Here is a 22,267-nt window from a genome sequence, read left to right as displayed (position 1 = left end):
ACTGAATCAATGTCTCCACCTCTTTCGCCTCTCTCTTTGCATTTACATTTAAAAGCAATGACGACTGTAATCACTAAATAAGAGTTAACAGACATCTGGTGATCTTAAGTACCAGGGCTTGGAATAAACATCCACACGAGGTTAAAATTTCACCCAGACTGCTCATGTAGTTCATTTTCTGCTTGTTTGCTTATGTTTTCTTTTATTGTATTACATAAACCAAAAAGCAACAATTTGCATGATATGTTGACAACAGATATATACAGAATCCTTACACCTTATAATTTAAGTGACTTAATCAGTACCATCGGTGACCCAGCATGCCACATGCTGATCGCATCCTGACTAGATTAATCTAGAAACTCCTCAGGATGGGAGTCAGGGCATTTGCTCTCATCTGGGCTGCTAATTATCTGTTAAAGCATCCTTGTTTTATTCAACTAGGGACCTCCTGGCTTGAAGTGGCTAGTAAAATACACATGTAACAAGAGAATCTCTGTTCACTCTAATTCCAGGATGACTTTGACTCATGCTACGTACAGAAAGTCTCCAAAGACTCTATGTGGTAGCATGTACCCTTTCTAACAATCCTTTAATCCTCATAGGTGACGAGGTAAGAATTCAGCATTACAAATACTTGGGTACGTTTCATAAGTAGACTGGATGGGTGGACGAACACTGGTGCTGTTGACATAAAGGGGAGGAACGGACGTTTTTCTCTGAGGAAGCCCAGATCTTTCGCTCTGTGCAACAAGATGCTGGGTACCAATCTGTGGCTGCAAGTACCATCTGTGGTCTGCAGGGGAACAGCATCAGTGCCAGAGATGTCAGCAGGATCAATAAACTCATTCGCAAAGGCAGAACTACCATTGGTCAAAACCTGGAGACGGGGAGTCAGGAGGTTACGGAAGAAACTGCTCTATATCATGCACGACCCATTCGACAACATTCATCACAGACAGAAAAAGGAGGAGCCTGAAACAGACACATTCAGCTTTGCTGCCATAAATGTTTTAAGAAGTTATTTTTACCTTTCATGTTAACACTGTCATGGTACTGGGTCGTGTGGCCTAGTGTTTGAGTTTTTATGTTTCTTTTTTATTTATTTGTGTTCCAGTTTAGCTCATCTAGTTAGTTTCTAGATTGCTGTTTAGTCCTTTGTCTCTTAGTTCCTTTTGTCATCCTCCCCTATACTAAGTCTCCCTGGTGCGTCTATCTGTCATGTTTCATGTCTGTGTGGTTCTTGTTGTCAAGTTAATGTCATGTCTACATCTCCATGTTTCCTGTTTTATTTTGGAGTCTACCGTGCCTTTGTCATTGTATTTAGTTTCACTTCCCCTGTCCCGTCATTATTTTCATGTCAGTCAGCTGCTTTCCCCATGTGTTCCCAGTTCCCCTAATCACCTCCTGTGTTTTTAAGTCCTCTGTTTCCTGTATCTCATTGTCAGGTTGTCTGTTATTCCCACCACAGTCTTAGCCATAGTGTTTTGTAGGTTTTTCTCATAGTTTTCACTGTGTTTCAAAGTAGCCTTAGTTTACACAGTGTTCATAGTTGTTCTCAGTTCTTTCTTAAGTTTCATTGTTTTCTTGTTCTTTGCTGCCACCATCCAAATAAAAGATCGCTTTTTGTTCAACCACCAACTCCTCTTTCCAGTGTCTGCATCTGGGTCCTGCTCCTCAACACAATCGGCGCACCCCTCCATGACAAACATTGCACATTCCCTCTGTGTAAAACTAACAACAGACACACTGTGTACCTTTTGCTATACTATCTGAACACCCTGTTTTTCTTACATATATAATTTGCTGCCTTTTTGCATAACTGTTCTCACTGATCTTTTTCTCATTAGTGTTACTGATTTAAATGTATATATTGTGTATATGCTAATTAGATGTTCTGTGTCTTGTTCTGAAGTGCAAATTTTGCTCTTTATTTTATTGTAAGTGTTTATCTGTTGATTATGGTGGAGTAACATCTATCTATCTATCTATCTATCTATCTATCTATCTATTATTGATGTTTTTATTCAAAGTCAACCACTGCCTCACAGCTGCCCTTTATCACCACCCACCCACTCAGGGGGGGGACCTGGAATCAAAGCACCATTTTGTATTTGGTTGAATGCTGCAATGACTATACTGTCTATCCATCATCTGTACTGCACAACATCAATACTGCAAAAAAATTTCTGTCTGAGGGCCCTCAGAGACACTTGGCTTATTCAGATAATATAATCACACCGAAAAGCACAGTCAGCCCCCCAAAAAAAACTAATAGCGTGGCTGGTCAATATCTTGTCAGTCCATCCCACAAATTATGAGGCCACACACAATATTCTTTTTATTTAAGGCGATAAGAGTTCACCTTTTTACTAAGCAACAAATTTGTACATGTAAAAGGCCAATGGAGCAAATCTGTGCTATAAATTGTCATTAATGAGGTGTATCCATAGTGATTTCAGTGAACAAGAAACAGCTAAAACACATTCCCAGCAATCGCTGCTGAGACTTTAAGTGCAACCTGTAACTAAGAAGTAACAGAGCTACTTTTTTACTTGTATGCTTTATGATGTCATTGAATATGCCCTGTTTGTCCCTATTTATAAGTCAGCCACAGACAGGACATTATGACATTTGTCTGCACATTTGTTCCTGTTTGGAAGCAGCCATGGGAATAAACTACTAGGGATATACCTGCTTAAACTGGCCAGACTAACACAGTGAGCAAGGTGTACATTCAAGTGTGATGATAGGACTAGTCACACAATGACACAACAGTGTGCTTGGAAACAGCAGGACACGACCTTGTCACAGAATGGTGTTGAGAGACCCTGCCAACATGTGAATATGCATCTGTGGGATGGATGCACTGTGTAACTCCACAGGCTCCAGCGCTGCATGCTAATGAGCTCCAGCTGTTTTTGAAGTTATAGAGTTAGACGGCAATGGCAAAGCCACTCGGACATTACGACTCAACAAATGTGTTCACCCTTTTAGTAAAGCTGATTACAGAAAGTGATTCCAACTCAGAAAAATGTTCTGTTTTTAACAACCAGCATATTAATTACATTTGTGATGAACAGTGTTTGATGGTTTCTTGATTTGGTGAACTTGAAAGACTGGATGTTCCTTTCTGTTTTTTCTCAAACTTTTTATACTGCGCCCCTACCCCTCGCCTGCCCCTCAGGTCCAATCAATGTTGGCGTTACTGTGTGCGTGCCAAGGCAGACATCTGCGCCTGCAAGATCCTCCAAAACTGTCAGATGAAAGTAAACAAATGCTCTCCCAGAATGTGTGTGTGTGTGTGGTTGAATGAGAACAGAAACGACATCACAGGTAATTCTCTTTTGCACCAGATGGACCACCTGCAAAAGACAGGGACATGGCCACTATCACTTTTATGCTGGTAGACCTGCACTGTAACAAAGATTATCATGCCCTGCAAGTTTATATTTATCAGCAAATCAGTCAGTAAGCCAAAGTGATAATCAGATGAGACAAATGGAAACAAACTAGGCTGTGCATCCTGTAGACTGTGAAACTGCAAATCTGAACTGGCAAAGCACAGACTGTTCCGGGGTTTACCAGCATACCCAATAACAATTAAGAAAAACTGATCATTAGATCAAAAGACCTGACTTGAGTATTGATCATTAGTAGGGATGCAACAATCCCACATTTGTATCAGATATCAGAAGAGTCCTGATCCAAAAGGTTGGATCAGACATTGATGACAACTTGTCGATCTACAGTATGGGCTGATCTTTCAGTTCAGGTCTATGTTCTTATGTATTTAATTTACCAGCATCTGAGGCTTAGCTAACATAGCTGAAATAGGTGCAGTTTGGAGACCAACAGCTTTTCTCTGTATGTTTGAACAAGTTTTATTATTTAACTGCAAAGTGTGTTAACTGTGCGTTCAAGTGATGGAAAAGCTCCAATGAGGGGAGTGCTTAAGCTTCTCTTTCCAGCTCGCTTTCTGGCTCACTTTCCCTAATGCATGGTCAGAGAGGAAAAAGTAGTGTTGTTTTCACACTTATTGGGAAGATTTCATTTAACTTGCAACTATAAATGACTGCAGTATGCAGACGGCTAATGACTTCATTTGAGCTGAAGTGAGATGAGTGCAGATAAACAAACTGTTAAAGTAATAAATTTTTTCTTGCCTCTTCTTTAATTTTACTGATACATATCAATTCAGGAAATGTTCTTTTTTGGACGGGATTTTTTGCTAGATTTTATTTAGCAAATTTAGCAATGTTTAAGTCAATCCTGATGGAAACGTACACATGAACTAATGTTTCACAGCCTCACAGTGAGAAATTGCTCTCCTGCTTTCAGCTACTAACTTTAGGGGTCGCCAAATTGGATCATCTGCCTCCAACGCCCTGTCCCTAGCTTCCTCTTCTGTAACACTAGCCCTCTGCTTCTTCTTCACTATATCCATGAATCTTCTGTGTGGTCTTCCCCTTTTCACCCTCCCATATATCCTCTATCTCTCCTCTGCACACGCCCAAACTGTCTCAGTCTTACCTCTCTAACTCCAAATCGCTCAGCCTGAATTGTCCCTCTGATGTACTCACTTGTGCATTCCCTAATCACAGAGATAAAAGGGGATAAAACACTGCTTAATCTATCCATAATAGGATTTAAACTACATATTGATTGGTCTGAAACTAGTTTAAAGACATTTTTTAGGAATGAGTTGCCAAAGAAAACTGGAAAATCAACAAGTTGCTAAAATCTAATCCAAACTAGAGCTTGATTCCAGATTGGCTTGCAGGATGAAGCGCAACGTGACTAATATACTGCAGAATGTCAGTGCAGCTCATTTAACAACATCTGTTTATTACGGACCACGTGAAGCTTTGTATTTCAAGCTTCATGTTGTCACATTGCTGCTGGTGATGGTGGTGTTATACTCTGCTGGTGTGCAGTTGGCTATCTTTAAATTATAGTCACATGCAAGAGTGGGAGATAAGATGAGAGGAAGGGAGAGAGAAAAAAGGAACCCGGAGACAGCCAAGGGAGGAAAGTTGAAAGATGGAGGAAGGCATAGATGAAAGGAAGAGTTTGAATGAGTGATACATAATCATGAAATAAAGAGGGGAAAGCAGAGAAAGTGCAAAGCAGAGGGTAGATAAAGGTGAGGTGTAATGCTAATACCTGAGCCGAGTAACTTCAAAGCAGCTGATGCTCTACTTTTTATGGACTGCAAACATACAGACATTTACACTATCTTTTATGCGCACAATTGATTTCCTCTTTCCTTGGAAGGGAGGTTGTGGCTGCAAAGGGAGCCATTGGTGGTCTTACGTACTGAGATGAAACTCTGATAAAAGGTATGATCATTCTTCAATGTTGTAGGCGTCTTTCTTAACTAAAGTGCTAAAGATTTGTATCTTTTGTTGATTTCTTAGCATCCTGATGACACCAATATGTTCTACTGCTACCACCCCAACCTGTTTTTCTCCATATAGTGCCACCCAATACAACAAATTTCGATGTAGTGTTCTTGCTTTCCTGTCTATTTGCACCTGACTGAAACTCCTCCTGCTGTGCTATCCTTCTGTCTAATTCCCTGCCTGTGTGCCAGTTCATCTACATATTTGTTGGCATGCCCCTCATGAGCTGACAGTGAGTAATGAGTAACATCTGATTAAACACTGAAGGAGAAAGTGCACATTTTGCAAAAATTAACAGCTTTTTATCTAAAGTGCGTAACACACTTAATGGGACTTTATGAACTTAAACACCATATGGGAACAACATTAAAATGTGGAGCCCAACAACCAGATGCTAAGAGCATCTGACCATAATACATTATATTGTGTTTGCCTTCTAACTAACTCCTAAGAAATCGCAGAGGAACGCATTATCGGTAAGACACAAAAAAGGCCTTTTACATAAAACCAAACAGCTGTTATCTATAAAGCTTGTGACATGTCATTGTCACAGATAGAGATTTCTAAGTACTTACAGAGTACAAATAGCACGCACAGTCCACTAATGTATTGTCATCCCACTATCTTATCACTATTTTTCAGCCATTATGCTTCGCAAGATTTCCATTTAGGACACTTAGCTTGAGATTCACTCAAGGATATAGGTTATAATATTTTGAAATGCAGTGTGATGACAATATTGTAACCATTTTAAGGACGGATTTCAAATCTGCACAATATGTACAGTATAAAAATATATATTTAACTTTAAAATTGATCTTACCTTTAATGCTAACATTGATGTATTGCATTATGTTTAGTCCTCTCTCTCCTTGGTCTCTCTTTTCTGCTCTGTGACTGTAAAGAACAAGTGCTAATGATGAACCTGTGTTCTAATAATTGCTGCTTTCTCCTTGATGTAAAGTTCCTGGTCTGACAAGAAGTGGGCAGTTTGCTGCCCTCCAGTGAAGTCATGTGCATTCTCTGTGCCTCTCAAAATGTCCTTGAGCACAGTGAGGCAGAGCTGAGGTATGAGCTGTGCCCACTGCAACATTGCCACCAGCATAGCTGGCATACAGCCCCCCCTGCCTGTGACATAAAATAGTGCAGAAGACTTTAGTAAGAGCTGTTCTGCACCTTTGCCAGTTCACAGATGTCACATCGTAATTTCAGTTTTACAAATGCTCACAAGTTCGTGAAATCACATCATGCTTTAAATTTATTAAATGTTAAAAACACTCTTTTTTTTTAGGCGTTCATGCAGGCGGGACAAAAATAACACAACAAATTACAGAAAGGAAAAAATGAACAGCATACTACCAAAGTCTCAAAAAAATATAATACAAGCTTCTCAAATGTACCATTTATTGCATGTAGTTTGAGTGGGGTTGAGTTACAATGCAAAGACTTATAAACAGTGATGTATGATAAGTTCAATAAACTCCATCACTAAAACAGCATCATAATGCATAACCTGCAAAAGACTGCCAGTTTCTGCAATTAAAAAAGGCAGTTTGTCTCATAAAACGGGGGTAAGAAAATAATAAGCAGCATAAGCAGTGGCACAATGTTCAGGGAATCCCCAAATACATGGTGCATTAGGTAGCAGCTGCTGTGGAACACATACACACACATACACACACAAACACACAACCAGACAGAGAGAAAGACACATTAACTGACATTGTCTCAGAGGTGAATTGTTATATAACAACCACACAGAGATTCTTCTTTCAGCCACCATCAGTGCTCTCTAATTGGGTTGAAAACAGCTGTCACGCTAACTATGTGCAGACAGAGCCTGACGAAAAATAAATACATTTTTTCTTCACTAACCAATGCAGGAGCTCGATAACGACTGCAGATCCAACCCATGTCAAGCTAAAAAGAAGATAAAGAAAGCAAGAAAGGTATCACAGGAAGAGGAAGAGCAACAAATACCCATGTGAATATGTACTTGTTCAGTTAGTCCATGAGTACTTGGTAGTATCATTTTGGCTTTGTACACCACCGCAGCTGATTTTAGATCAAACAATCAAGATGTGATTGAAGTACAGATTTAAAGCTTTATTTTAAAAGAGTCTACTATTTTCAGAGGCACAAAAGTAACACTAGAATTGACTGACAAGCAGTTTCGTGGCCAGGTGAGGCATGATCCCTCAATATTTCATGAGACATTAAGCAGACAAAAAATCAGGAGATAATTCCAAGTATTAAACTTGCATTTCATATTTTTTAACTGGAGATCTCGAAGCTATAATTAGGCTTAAAATAAACCCTCTTAGACAGTTAAAAATTTTAGGACTGGCCAAATCAACAGTCTGGTTTATTTTTTAAAAAGAAGCAAAGCACTGGCTTGCTCATTAGCTCCAAAAGCCCTGAAAGCCCACAAAAGTCAGTTAAAGAGAAGATGACAAAATTATTTCTATGGTTGAGAAAAGCAACTACAAACTCTAACCAAGCCCAGAACACTTGAAGAGCTAAGTGTATCAGTGTCAAAATCTACAATTAAGAGACGCCTTCATCAGTGGAAATACAGAGAGCTGTTACGCTTGAAAACAGGAAGGCCAGAGTCGAACAGATCTGGAAGCAAAAAATAAATAAAAACAATCTTAGGAGAGATTAAACCAAGATGAACCGGCATCAAAATGATGGAAAGAGAGACAGATTATGATCTCAACCATATCACATCATCTGTCAAACATGGTGGGGCCAATGCTATGGCATGGGCATGTATGGCTGCCAGTAGAAACAGGTCACTGGTCTTTGGTGGTAACGTGATTACTGTTAGAATTACATGGATGACTTCTGAAGTGTACATAGCTATACTCTAGGCTATACTGTGATCTGTAAACAAGCAACTGAATGCAGCTGCACTAAAGACCTCGCAAAGCCTCTTAGGGGAGGAAACAGCATTTGGTGATTTGTTCTAAAATTCAAGCAGTCTGCAAAAGGATGACTGCAAAGAATTTTCACCCACGTATTAAAAACAAACAATCCTTACCTTGTAAATGATGCTAGTCCAACCAATTATTTTTTTACAACTGAGAAATGTCTATAAAAATATAAGAAAAAGGCGTTGTATCACATGCATTTTCTAAATTGCTAAGTGTGCAGTTCAATCACATCTTGATTTTAAATCCACTGACCATTGCCCAAGTATTTATGGACCTAACTCTGTTTGTGGTTGTGTGCTAGGGGTAGCTGATGAGGGGCTTTTGAAGACAGTCAGTTGGCCAGACAATGCCAATGGCTGCAGGGGTTGCTATGTGTCACTCCAGACTAAGATTAAGAAGCAAATAGGTGAGACCTGATGATAATATGCTATAGCTGTAAAACGACTGGGCTAAAGGACAAAGGACAAGGCAGTGAGTAATGCAAACATTTGCACCAAATAGTGAAGCTCTCATGAAAGGCATCTTTTAGCTATACAAGAAAAATAATTCTTTTAGAAGACGACTAGTGTCTCAATCATACGTGATGCAAAGAATCCAAAGAGGTAAAGGACGTCTGCAACAGCTAGAGTGATAAATGGGCCACAAAAAAAACACATAAAAGGTGATAAGCAGATATTGTTGCTGACCTCACCACCACTACAATAACCAACACATCAATGTCATACCTTCAAACTATTGATCATTGAATTGTTAGAACTTGTAGAATAAGCACATCTTGAACAAGGACGTGTATACTGAGGTCTTTTTCTCCAACCTGCACTCCCATTCAGACTTGCTAATACTCGCTGACTTTGTTGGTTAACTTGTTTAGTAGTGAGACAGAATAAGGCATATTTTGCTGACGGACCATGAGTTTGCATCTCTGGTGTGTTGCTGTTGCAATGCCATCTCTTGCTTGCATCCTGACTTCCACCTGCTACTTTTGCTTTTCTTCTTTTGAAGCACACCGTACAATTTTGGCAGGTACAGCGATGTGACATTTTCTCTTGCCATGCCCATGCTTTTATGCTCTTCTTATACTGCCTGGACACTCTCAGTCTCTCCCGTTATTTTTAAGTACAGCATTTTTTTCCATAACATTGGTTCATTATTTGAAGACTTCCAACAAATAACTTTTTTGTACTTTCAAGTGAATACATTCGCAGCCCAGTGCAAAAATAATTTTGCTCTAATTAGCTCTAATTCGCCCTTCATAACTAATGTGTCCTTTATAACTAGCCTGTTTAAATCTTAAGGACTACATTTTTCATTACTAGCTTTACTTATTACAGGCAATTCCAGCCAGCTGTCTCCTTTACCTTACTTTATTTATTCAAGTCTCTCTCAACTTTTCAGTTGTTTATGTTACATGAGGCCATGAGATGCTGAAACTGAAAATTAGCAAGGGGTCAATCTCATTAGTCAGTCACATAGCCATTAGCCAATACGCACAACCTGGATAATCGTTCCTTCTGACGCGTACGACCTTTCCGTGTGGAGTTTAAATGTTTTCAGCATGCTTGTGTGGGTTCTCTCTAGGTTAGGTTAACTGGTGATTGAATGTGAGCACGAACAGTTAACTGCCTGTCTCAGTATTAGAGCTGCAATAGATAGGTGACCTGCCTAGGTTGTAGCTTGCCTTTCACGTTATGACAGTTGGGATGGATCTACCGATTTAACTGTAACTAAGGGTTTCAGGTGGGAATTTAAATGTTCTTTCTTATTTATTATCGAAACAAAAACAAATCTTATTATTTTGCAAACATTACAATGCAATAGTGACAAAACATCATATATGCAATAGTTACCACTAGGTGTGTGGATTTATTTGGAATGACAGAGGGCGACGTTATCAAAATGGGCATGTAACTGGCACGGGTGGATTGCTGTGTACACTTTGCCAAGGCTTTAGCTCTGTACTGTAGCTCTCCACTGACTCGTCCTAAATCTTTGGAGCTGACCCTGCATATTTATGGTCTGCAACGCTACTTTTATAATGTAACAGAGCTTAACAAGGAAGAGAGAATATATGGTTTCCCTATACAAGAAGCCAGGGATGCATTACTTAAAACACTGATGTGTTCATTTTAACAGCCAGTGGGGCGGTTTGCAGCTCTGCAACATCATAAATACACTTTTATTTATTTTTCTTTCAATATTTTAATAGTTTGTGCAGCTCTAATTAGCTTGCACTTGTCATTAACAAAATGACCTGGATATAAATTTGGGCACCTACAAAACATTCCACTTCCATGTGTGTTTTTTGAAGACTGTAGCATCACACCAATTTGCACTGCTTAATAAATCTGGCTCTAGGTTTTGTTTCTTAATTAAAGCCAGTTTAAACTGCCTCACCCATATCTGTGGTACATTGTTCAAATATTAAACAGCCTCCCTGAACATCGCCAGAAACATGTATGGCAGGCAATACCTGGCAGACTCAATTAAAACATGAGCACAAAGAACCAAGAAAATGTAATGGGGTCAACCTTTTCACTTTTGACCTTTCTGATGGATAACAACTTTCACACCCTTTTAGCTTCAGGCTCACATCCAGCTATCATAACCTTACCTGCCTGAACCTAGTCCAACCTACAAGAAGTCTCTTTTATTTTATTTCAAACTCTGGTTTACTCCTCGAGGAAAGTATCACATTAAACAAGTGAATGACACATGTGCTTATGGGGATTTTACTAATCCATACATATTATGTCACATGGTCCAGTCCACACGTGGTATGGTGAATAGGAAAAGACACTGAGCCTGGCACTTGCTGCAGAGGGTTTCAAACCAAGAAAGAGCCTGCAAAGTATTTGAGTCACCACCATTTTCAGGGATGAATGGTCAAAGCTTAGATTTCATGAGGCAGAGACTGTGAATTCCAACTTGTAAGGTCTGGTTTTGGGATAAATCTCTGACATAATGATATACCTAAGGCTCTGACTACTCATATGAGCATGTGCACAGACAGTGAAATTTTATGTCGGTTCTTCACAAATGCCACTAAAGCCAAGTCTAGCGCGTAAGCAATGGTTTATAGAAAAAGTGGTTTATGTCAAATGTCAAAAGTTCATGCTGTTTCATTGCCAGAAGAGGTTACCTACAGTATATGATGATGGAAGTAGAGACGACAGCTCGAGCAATTCTTTCACATCTGTAGATGTCACAGAAAAGGAAATGTGCAGAGCCACACATGAGTCGCACGAATGGCCCGAAGCCTTCTGGTTTCTGGCAATTTTTAGAGATGACTTTAATATAGAGCCTGAAATTAATTTGTCACTACACCAGCACTACTATACAAGTACTAAATGTTAAGTATCAAAACTCAGTTTAACCCAAGTGATCTACCAGTTATCCCCCCTGTGGCTCAGAAGTCAAAGATCTCCAGTTTAATTAGAGCCAGCCAGGAAGAGAGATAAATCCCTTTGGTGTTTAGTCAGGAAGGTAGAGAAACTTGATTCTGCTATTGAAAAATACCTTTGTTGCCATCCCAAAGTCAGAATTTCAAATTACTATCTCAAAATTTCAGGCTGAAAATTTCAACTTCTTAACTCAGACTTCTGAGAAAATGGCTTGAAATTAAGAAGATATCTTCAAATTTTGAGTTATTAAGCCCTACTTTTGACATAATATTCACGCTTTTTTTTTTCAGTGGCAGAAACAAGCTTCCATAAGAATTAAAAATCTGACAAATCAAACATGTGGAGGTACCCACTGCACTCTAAAAACTAAAACCGAATTTTTGAGGCAACACTTTTACACGTATAAATATTGAGTAGATTCAAAACCAGTCAAATCTGTTCAATATACTTGATCAATTGAATAACTAAAGCTTAAACATATTAAGTTGAAATAAATAATTGTAGTTGTTACACAAACATGAAAAAATTGAGTAAATAACACTGACTTGCTTGGTCAATGTAACTGAAATATAGATGGTCAGTTAATCCAAAATTTTGTTCCATTTACTTAATATTGTAAACCGAACGTAATTAAAATTATACCTAATATTAGAAATGGTAAATGGCCTGTATTTGTATAGCGCTTTACTTACTCCCTATGGACCCCAAAGCGCTTTACACTACATTCAGTCATCCTGAATGTGTGTGTGAATCATTCAGTAATTCACACACACATTCACACACTGGTGATGGCAAGCTACATTGCAGCCACAGCTGCCCTGGGGCGCAGTGACAGAGGCGAGGCTGCCAGACACTGGGCCCTCTGACCACCACCAGTAGGCAACGAGACTATCGGTGTTGGGGTTCAAACCGGCAACCTTCCGATTACAAGACAAACTGCCAACTCTTGAGCCACGACCGCCCCCTAACATTCAAATATGAATGTTATTGTATTTCACTGGTAGTCTAAGTCTAAAAAACCAAACAAACTAATATGTAGTTGTGTTTTTCATAATACATGTATGAAAAATGACCACATGTTAAACATTTTTCCATGAGAGCAAACACAAAAGCTCAGATTATTTAAAAAACAAACTCAACTCAACTCAATTACTCTACGTTATCATGTTTCAGTTGTAGTTGCTGACAATAAATAATATTGATTTGAATAATTAATGATTTTAGTACAAGATACTGATGAGTATAGACACCTATTTCTCAAATATTTTGATTCCATTTTAAACAAAAATATTAAGCACATGCAAAGAAGGTATTCTGTGAACCACATACTGAATTTTTTGCCTGAGATGTAAATGAATACCTTAATTTAACACAAAATATAATTTAACATTTTAGACATTTATTTCAACTTATCAAACTCAGATAATTACTATAAGGATATTTTATCTCAGGCTCATCTAACTTATATTTATAGTGATATTTACTAAGCCTCTGAATTCCTTTTTAGAGTGTGTGGTGACCCTTGTAAATAAGGGAGCAGCCAAAAGTAGCTTTAGAATATTAACATTGTTGTAAACACTGGGTGTCACATTTAACTTTAACAAGTCCAACATGGGAAGCCTGCATAGGATTAAAAGGATCGCAGACTGCTAGACCTCGTTCATCATCATCTAAGTCATACACAAAAAAAACAAAGTGTTGTGTGTGGTGGAAGCACAACATCTAATGCGAGCACTCGTCAGCATCTAATCCAAACACACGCTGTAGCCTGTCACCATTTGGACTTAACGTTGCAAGATTTAAACGTCTAAAAAAAAATCAGTGCGGTACAACTGATGATCACATACAGGTCAGAAAACAAGCAAATAAAGCTGTTAATCCTCCAGCTGAAAGCTAATTAGCGCCAGCTGTGTCATCCATTTATTCATTGTATACAAGCCTGGTCTGTTTTAAATACTGGTCACAGAGAAACTTGTGGCTAGAATTACTTATACCTGTCAGATGACATATGCACACTTATGCACATCTTTGTGTGTGTGTGTGTGTGTGTGTGTGTGTGTGTGTGTGTGTGTGTGTGTGTGTGTGTGTGTGTGTGTGTGTGTGTGTGTGTGTGTGTGTGTGTGTGTGTGTGTTTAGTCATTTCAGGTAGACAGTCATGAAAACAAAAAGAAATTCTTGTGTGACATCAAATCAGTTCACAGGTATTATGTTTTTATGTCTACTTCTAAATATCAGAGTATAACTATTCTAATTTTTTCCTGTCTTGTTCCCCACTTGGATTTAAATAAACCATCCCATCTGTCTGCCTGTGCTCTCTTTAAACTTCTCCTTTGTCGGCTCACCTCCTTGTGCCTGCGTGCTTCTCTGCCCACCAGTGGTTCATTATATAATGCTGGAATCTTCCTGGAGACGGACTAGAGTCTGTTAGGATCTTACATTAGGCGGAGTTTGACAAATGCATGTGACAAATTGGTTCTGTAACCAATCTCCCTGATGAGACCGTGCACATCTACAAAACAGCTAAAATGTCTCAGTGTGGTGATATGTTTGTGTCACTGTCTGTGTCTGGTGTAGAAATCATCTGTTCAGGCAAAAGAATAAAAGGAATCATACCGATGTTCCAGGTTTCACTGAGAAATAGTCCAAAAATAGAGAAAGAGACAACGTTGAATTCAGCTGTCTGCGGGAAGATAAGAAGGAACTGAAATTGTGTAATACTGGCTGCAGTATGCATGCAGTAGAGCACATCTATCTAACTGTTAATAGAACAAAAGAGCGGGCTTACAAAAGCTTTACTGGTAGCCATTTTAGTCCACCAGAACCCATTTATCACCGGAATTAGCACCAGCAGCAGTCTGTTCAGTTTCACATGTTTCAAACTAGAACTGAATAAGCACATTATAATGTGACACATAGTTTTCTTATCTTGATTAAGTATCAAGATTAGATGCAATCTGAAGACTGAAAGGCAGAATTTGATTTGTTTTTGTTTTTCCCCTGTGGAAATTGGATGTACTGATAATTTAGACATATTAGCCATATATACATTCATTCATGTATATTTACCCATAGTTATCGTCTATTAAGCAAAATCATAGACCTCATACTTCTTATGTATATGCATATGCTGTATTCTGTGCATTCTGACACATGGACACAAACATGCCTGCACACACACACATATGTTATATTAACTTCCTACTGCAAGGTCACTGCTAGACGAAAAGAAAAAAGGCTGCCGTGGCCCTCTCCTTGCTCCAGATGAGGCTTCAAAAAATCATGAGGGAGTTATTGGGCTATTTAAATTCAACACATGGAAGCGAACTGTGATGTAGGAGAGTAGACAAAAGAAGTGGAGAGAAGGGAAGCACTACAGTTTCCTTTGAAGTTTGCCTGGAAATTAAAATTTTTCAAGTCATTCAAACAAAATATGATATTTTTTTTATTATTAGTAGTAACTAATTTAACTTTAACAGTAGTTAGCCTATATAACTTTATGGATCGACATCCCTACATTTGACACCATTACATTTAATTTTATCTAATAATACTAATAATCTAAAACATTATTTAATTTATCATACTTTAAATTCAAGTATTAGGTACTTATACAACCATAACTCTGAGATCCTTTAGTAACAGCCAACCTCTTGTTGTTACTAAATTGATAAACATCAACTTAAGCTAGCTTGTTCAGAGCCTGCCGTTACAAAAACGACATGATTCATGGACGACAGAAAATGTTGATGTTAAAATAACATTCTGATTTGCAACATCTTAGAAATGACTGACTGGTCTAAATAATAGAGTTGCTGATTAAAAACTATGGTGTGGATTCGATTTGATTTTTTTATTGATTTTTTTAGACTTTTTTTTTCTTCTTCTTCTTTCTGTCAGGCGCAATGTATGAAAAAACATTCATCTAAATAGAAAGATGCACTTCACCACATTTAGTTTCCATCTGCAGTTAAATAAATAGAAATACACATAAAAACCCATCATCAATAAACAAATTCAACACGTTCTATGCGATAATCCAAATATCCTAATTATAATTACAAATATTCATTACCTTCTCACAGAAATATCAAATACATAGAAAAAAATAGAAAAAGCATCCATTTATCATGCTGCAATGATCAATTCATGATGAATGAAGTTGGTCTTTTTAACCAGTAGTAGTAACCAGTAAAGCAATAACCAAGACCTTATAAAAAGCTTGCTAACACTACATGTATGTGTTAGTGTTAGCAAGTGCGGCACCAATGTTTCATCAAGCATGAGCTGCTGATGATATGATATTTTATTGGGTTTATAACGTCACTATTTCTTTCTCCTCATAATAATTCTTAGCAGCGAAGAAAGCAAAGTAGATGAAAAAATACTATCAGAAGCAATGCAAACAATTTCACTTCAAGAGAATACCACATCCAACAAATGTCACGTGTTACACTGCTGTATTGGCACAAGCTCCTAGATGCAAGATCTGAACGTTTCAGCCTTTGCTGTCCCATTATCAAACAGCAACGCGTGCTTCTAGTCCTCAACACACGGCTATCTATATCTCATTTCAACTTTAATTTATGGAATCAACATTTTATGGAATCAATTCAGATTATACACTTACACAAAGGAAAGCCGAGAAAATAACATCAACTACTAGCTCACAGCTCACCATGTCAAACACATCCTGAATCACCAGGACACTATAAAAAGTGATTTCAAACAATCAGCAGGCAAGACACCAAAAATATGATCGCTTACAAGACAGGAATAGACATGGAGGAAAAATTATTAGTCATTGTGTCATACACCTATGTACAAACCCACTTTGTGCTGTCAGATTTTCACACAGTAGGAAAACTAAAAGTATTTTCACCTGAGAAAAATTTGGAAAGAAAAAACACTGGACTCTCTAATGTGTCACTACACTCAAAGCAAGTGGGTGTCAATGTCAAGTGGCTGTCTTCAATTGCTTCACACCCAGGCTTTCAACCCATCTTATGAACACTTGTTATCAGAGGTGCATTTTTTTCACACTGTCTCACCAGCCAAAATATTTTTCTTTCAAAAATTTGAAAGATTTCATGACTGGAGGAAACAAAAACCATCAACAACAAAAGTGCTCAAACTTTTATTCCATCACCTGCAGCACTTCTACCTGCGAGGCTGTTTTTAAAGTGATTTATAAATAAAGTTGGCATGGATATGGTACCTGATATGAATTTGTCCTTAACAGAATACCTTTTCTATTTAAGGAACTCAGCTTAATATATAAAATATATAATTTACTTAATATACTTAATGTTTCTAAACTGCACATAAAGCACAATAAATCATTAGTCCATGGAAATTACATTAAATCACACGTAGAGATTTTAAGTCAAGTTTTTCTTTGGTTTCATTTTGGTTTTTAAATTACAGATCTTAAACTTCCACTAACTTGTACAATCCACACACAACTGTATATCAATACTCACTAACCCTAGAAAATGATGGCCACCTCATTGGATTGCAATGTTCCTTCTTTCATTCAGTTTCATCGTACCTCTCCACCTTTTATTCTTGTTCCTGCCTTCGTTGCTGCATTTACTCCAGACATGATATTGTTTGGCTGAAGTAGGAGTAAGAATTGAATTTAAACTGGCTCAATGGCAGCCTTGTCCCTTTCAGCCAAATCCTATATTTATACGTCTCAGTCTCCTCTTTTTCTTCTTTCCACTAATCAGGTTTTTAAAATAGCTTTCCTTCACTGACAGAAATGCTTATAAAAGAAAAATAAGCAATGAAGTTGCTATATGTTATCTATCAATTCCTGTCATTTAAGGCAAGAATTGATCACATTACATTACATATTAGTTCTTTTTTAAGGTAAAATAGGGTTAAGGGTTAGCCTTGCTTATCATTTTTATTTGTCTTTAAGCTGTAAGATCCTAAGACGTGATGATGACACAGCAAAAATAATGAGGTGCATGCACCACTCTCGGCTACAGAAGTGTATAAGAAAGCAGAGCAACATATGGATTGTATCTGTAGGTGATATGCATTGACTGTAATTAGTTATCCTTCCTAGTGATAAATAAATCATACAATGACAAAATAATTTATATTTACAGACAGGCAAGAAACTAAATGACAAAAAGTCATGCCACATGCAGTCTAAACTCATCCAATGTGTCTTGGAAATGATTGTCCAGCTCTCTGAAAATCTTTTGGAAGGATGGTACTCTTTTTTTCAACAAGGGTGGAGAGCACATTCTGTGTGCATTTATGATATGACTGTGAAGGTCATATATGGGAATCGTATCATAATACTCATACTCATAATTCAGTGAACCTCCATAGATGCAGGGAGGGACAATCATCCAGGAAAGACCACCACTATTATGGGCGATCGTGGCTCAAGAGTTGGGAGTTCGCCTTGTAAGGTAACTCGGAAGGTTGCTGGTTCGAGCCCCGGCTCGGACAGTCTCAGTCGTTGTGTCCTTGGGCAAGACACTTCACCTACCGCCTACTGGTGTTGGCCAGAAGGGCCGATGGCGCGATATGGCAGCCTCGCTACTGTCAGTCTGCCCCAGGGCAGCTGTGGCTACAACTGTAGCTTGCCTCCAACAGTGTGTGTGAATGGGTGGATGACTGGGTGTGTAAAGCGCTTTGGGGTCCCTAGGTGGGACTAGTAAAAGCGCTATACAAATACAGGCCATTTACCATTACTATTAGTGTATAAATATTTCTTCACAGGTTAAAGGTCATTATACACAAAAAATGTATTAATTTGTAGGGACTCTTCCATCCTGGGGAACAAGTGGCTATGGAAATTGCTATTTGGGTTTTTTTGCGAGTTACAAACTTGGTTAAAGTAATTACATTGAATTCACAAGGTTTACTCTAAACAGATACACACTTTGGCACAACATTTTTAAATTCTCATGAATATGTTACCTTTTTTCTTCTTTTTGCCTCCAAAGTATTCCATTTTTAATTTTTATGCACACATTTGCACTTTTATTATCTATGTCTTATTATCTGAACATAACGAGCAAGCAAAACATGAAGAGGGGAAAAAGCAAGAACACGGCAATAAAATGGGGACACTCATTTGAGTTGCCCGGCTGTCTTGGTGCAGTGGAGATGATGGTTGAGGTCACACAGTCATCGCAGCCCTAATAGAGGCACGATCAATTTCCTATGACAGCCTATCTTAGAGTACAGCTGAATGATTGGACGGCAGACTTGCTGACTGACTGTATGAATGAATGCATGAATAACTTGGTGGCTATGCAAATGGCTGACTTTTTTTACAACTGTCACACTGACTACATGTGAACCAAAGTGTCCGATTCTGGTTAGCCAACCAGACGAAAAGCTATTGACCCTGTCAGTCAGTTGCAGAGATGATCAGTCCAGTCAGTTGATCAGACAAGCAAAAATCCAATCAACTAACCAGCCAATGCAATTACCAATTCACTGACCACTGATTGGAATGTGCCACAGACCCAGCCAGCAAGACAAGAAAAACTGACAGCCAACAGAGTAAGGAGGAGAAGTGATAATGTTCCCAATTAATTCAGTGGCCATGCCAAATAGTCAGTTGGCTAATGCAGTAATGACAGCAAACACATGATCAGCTACAGCAGTGAAACCTGCTGCCATGCCAGAACCAGTCAGTAAGTATGACAGAGAAGAGAAACTGCAGAGTTTATTCTGCCAACAGATGGCCTGAGAGAGAGAAGGGGTGTGCAATAAAACATCTTTATATACAGAAACTGCAGACAAGGGCATTTGATTTCACCTGAAAGTCAAAGACCAACACACAGCATTGACCGACAGAACTTGTACAACATATCTGCATATTTAAAAAATGTCACCGCTGCATATATTATGCACGTGTTGATGGATCGTGCAGACAGCTCTAACAGATCTCCTCATCTCTCCTCTCCCTCTCTCACAGACCACCTGCTCCTAGACCATTTTGGATAACAGTACAGGGTTACATTATTATCTTTGTCCTCTTTGTCACAAACCAGAGACACACATGGAACAATGTGTACAATTCAGTGTCTTCACATGCAGCTGATTTATTTAACAGAATCAAAAGCAAATGATCGAACCAGCAAACACACACAAAAATACCCGAAACAAAAGTGCTGATTAATTTACATTTTCATACATGAGCAACGCATACTTACATGGCAGAAAGGTTAAAAGCACCGTCACCGTGACGTGAAAACCATCCCACCTAAAAACGATACTGCAACGGCACATGCAGCAGGGGACTAGGCACAACAGCGACGTGCGATATGTGTGCGTGCATGTGTGTGTGAGTGTAGGTGTGCATGTGTGTGTGGAGACTCGCTAAGCTGCACTCTCACTGCTACTGCCTCAGCTGGGGCTGTCTCAATGCACAGCCTGTACCATGTCGGCAGGCAGCAGGGGTGGGCGTATGTATGTGTGCGTGTGTGTGTGTTTGTGTGTGTGCGTGAGAGAGAAAGTGTGTGTGTGTGGACAGTGCTGCATAGCAGATCTTCCACTATCTGACTGGATCACTCAAGATAGATAGACAGAAAGACCGATAACTGGATTGATAAGAATAGAGAGGATAAAAGACAGGAAGGAGAGGATATGATGGTGAATCCTGTTCTCTACATCCCTGTGGGTCTCTTACTCCCTCTCATTGACATTTTGCCCCGAGAACAGAACAGCAGGTCCAGTGTAGACATGCATGCAACCTAGTTTTTAGAAATATCAGAAGAAGGAAGAGAGATAGGAAAGAAAAAAAAGAGGAGGGGTGGGCTGGTGGGACGTACAGTGAATAAATAAACGATGTACAAAAGAAAAGGGGGGGGGGGGCAAAGTGAAAAAGGAAAGGCAAAGAATTTAGAAATTAGAAGGTGATTGGACAAGATTTGAAATGCCTTGAAGACAGAAACGCGATAAAAAGCTGTAGATGTAAAGAAGAAGCCAGTATGTGAATAAAAATGGAGAGGAGGGATAACTTTCAAGGGCATGCGTCATTCTTGCATTCTGCAGATCGGGATTCCCATATAAGACCCACAGACCTGGATACAGCTCACCCCAGTGGACATTATAGCTGCAGGACACAAGACCTTTGTGTAAGCCAGGCGCTCCAGAAGAAGGTAACAGCAACAGTTTCATGACACTGTCACTCATGTATCCCAGATCTTATCCTATCACAGCTTGCAGGGAGAGAGGAGGAGGAGGAGGAAGAGAGGGTACAACCTCACACTCTTTATGTCTTCATCTCACCCCCCCCCCCCCCCCCCCCCCCCACACACACACACACACACACACACACACACTCTGCTTTACCAATGCCTATATTCCTGTCTCTTGCTCAACGTGTACATTACATTGTCACAACTCAGTGACTGTAAGGTGAACGACTCTGTATACCAAAGCATTCTAGAGATAAATGTGAAACCATCTTTCTGACAGCTAAAACCTAACTGAAACTGAATCATGCAACAAGACAGTGATTCCAAATACAGCAGTAATACCTACAACAGAATGACTGACAGAGAAAAAAATTTTTTTGCTTGTTTGTTTGGGAACAATGACACCGAATGTTTGAGTTGGTTTTGAAAATGAGATGCTTTTAATTACATTTTTTCATCCTTAAGAAACGAAACATCCTTCGAAATGACAAGAGTACGAGAACGTCCTGTGTGGTGGGGAGTGAATGGGTGAACGGGAAGTAACTGCAGGGAAGTAAGAAGCAGATGTGTCTGAAGTGAAGAGACGTTTCTGGCAGGTAACAAACACAAAGCAGATAATGTGAATAGAATTATCTTCGCAAAAATCGGGATCATGACTAGAATAGAACAGAACAGAACAGAACAGAAAACCTAGAATGGATCCATACAGTACTGTAGTGACTGGATAACTTTTCACCACATTTTATAACATTATTTCCTGTATAGTGACTTAGTTTAGTTAAGAAGCTTATGGTGAAGTATGGTGAGAGAGAGAATGAGAGCAGTGATGGGGATCAGAAACAGGCCCTGAATATCAATGCAGCACGTCTACAAGATTTCAGGGCTGCAGTGCACCAAAACCTGGGAGAAAGAGCACAGTAGCGTCACAGCCAATCAGAGCTGAAGGTGACAGTCCTGCACAGCTAATATCCGTCCAACAAACCATCAATAGTTTCTGCCACCTGGAAGAATCGTGGCAAATCATCATTTTCCTTGTCTGATTTTTCTGCTTGCCTTTATGAGTGAAGAGATCCTAAAGCACTTGCTAAAAAGTAAGATGCTGTACTTTTCAAATGAAACTATCACTTGTCTCATTAACATGAAAGTCAGCTTTAACTCCGTCAAATACTGCAGGGTAGTTAAATTTAAAAAAAAATGCTGCAGGCTTGCCTTTGCACCAGAGAAAACCCAGGTGTATTTAGCTTAAGAAAAATTTGTGCCATAGGTCTTAATTAAATCACAACCATGCAAGTAGACTATAAGGCGCATTAGTATAATACTCTCTGTGATTTTCTATAAATGGCACCTTA

The sequence above is a fragment of the Rhamphochromis longiceps genome, linkage group LG5, assembly GCF_057381845.1.
Source record: "Rhamphochromis longiceps isolate RC_006_pf linkage group LG5, R_longiceps_female_GT1.1, whole genome shotgun sequence".
In the NCBI taxonomy this organism is placed as follows: Eukaryota; Metazoa; Chordata; class Actinopteri; order Cichliformes; family Cichlidae; genus Rhamphochromis; species Rhamphochromis longiceps.
The sequence above is the reverse complement of the archived record's forward strand: the minus strand, read 5'-3'. Positions refer to the sequence as shown.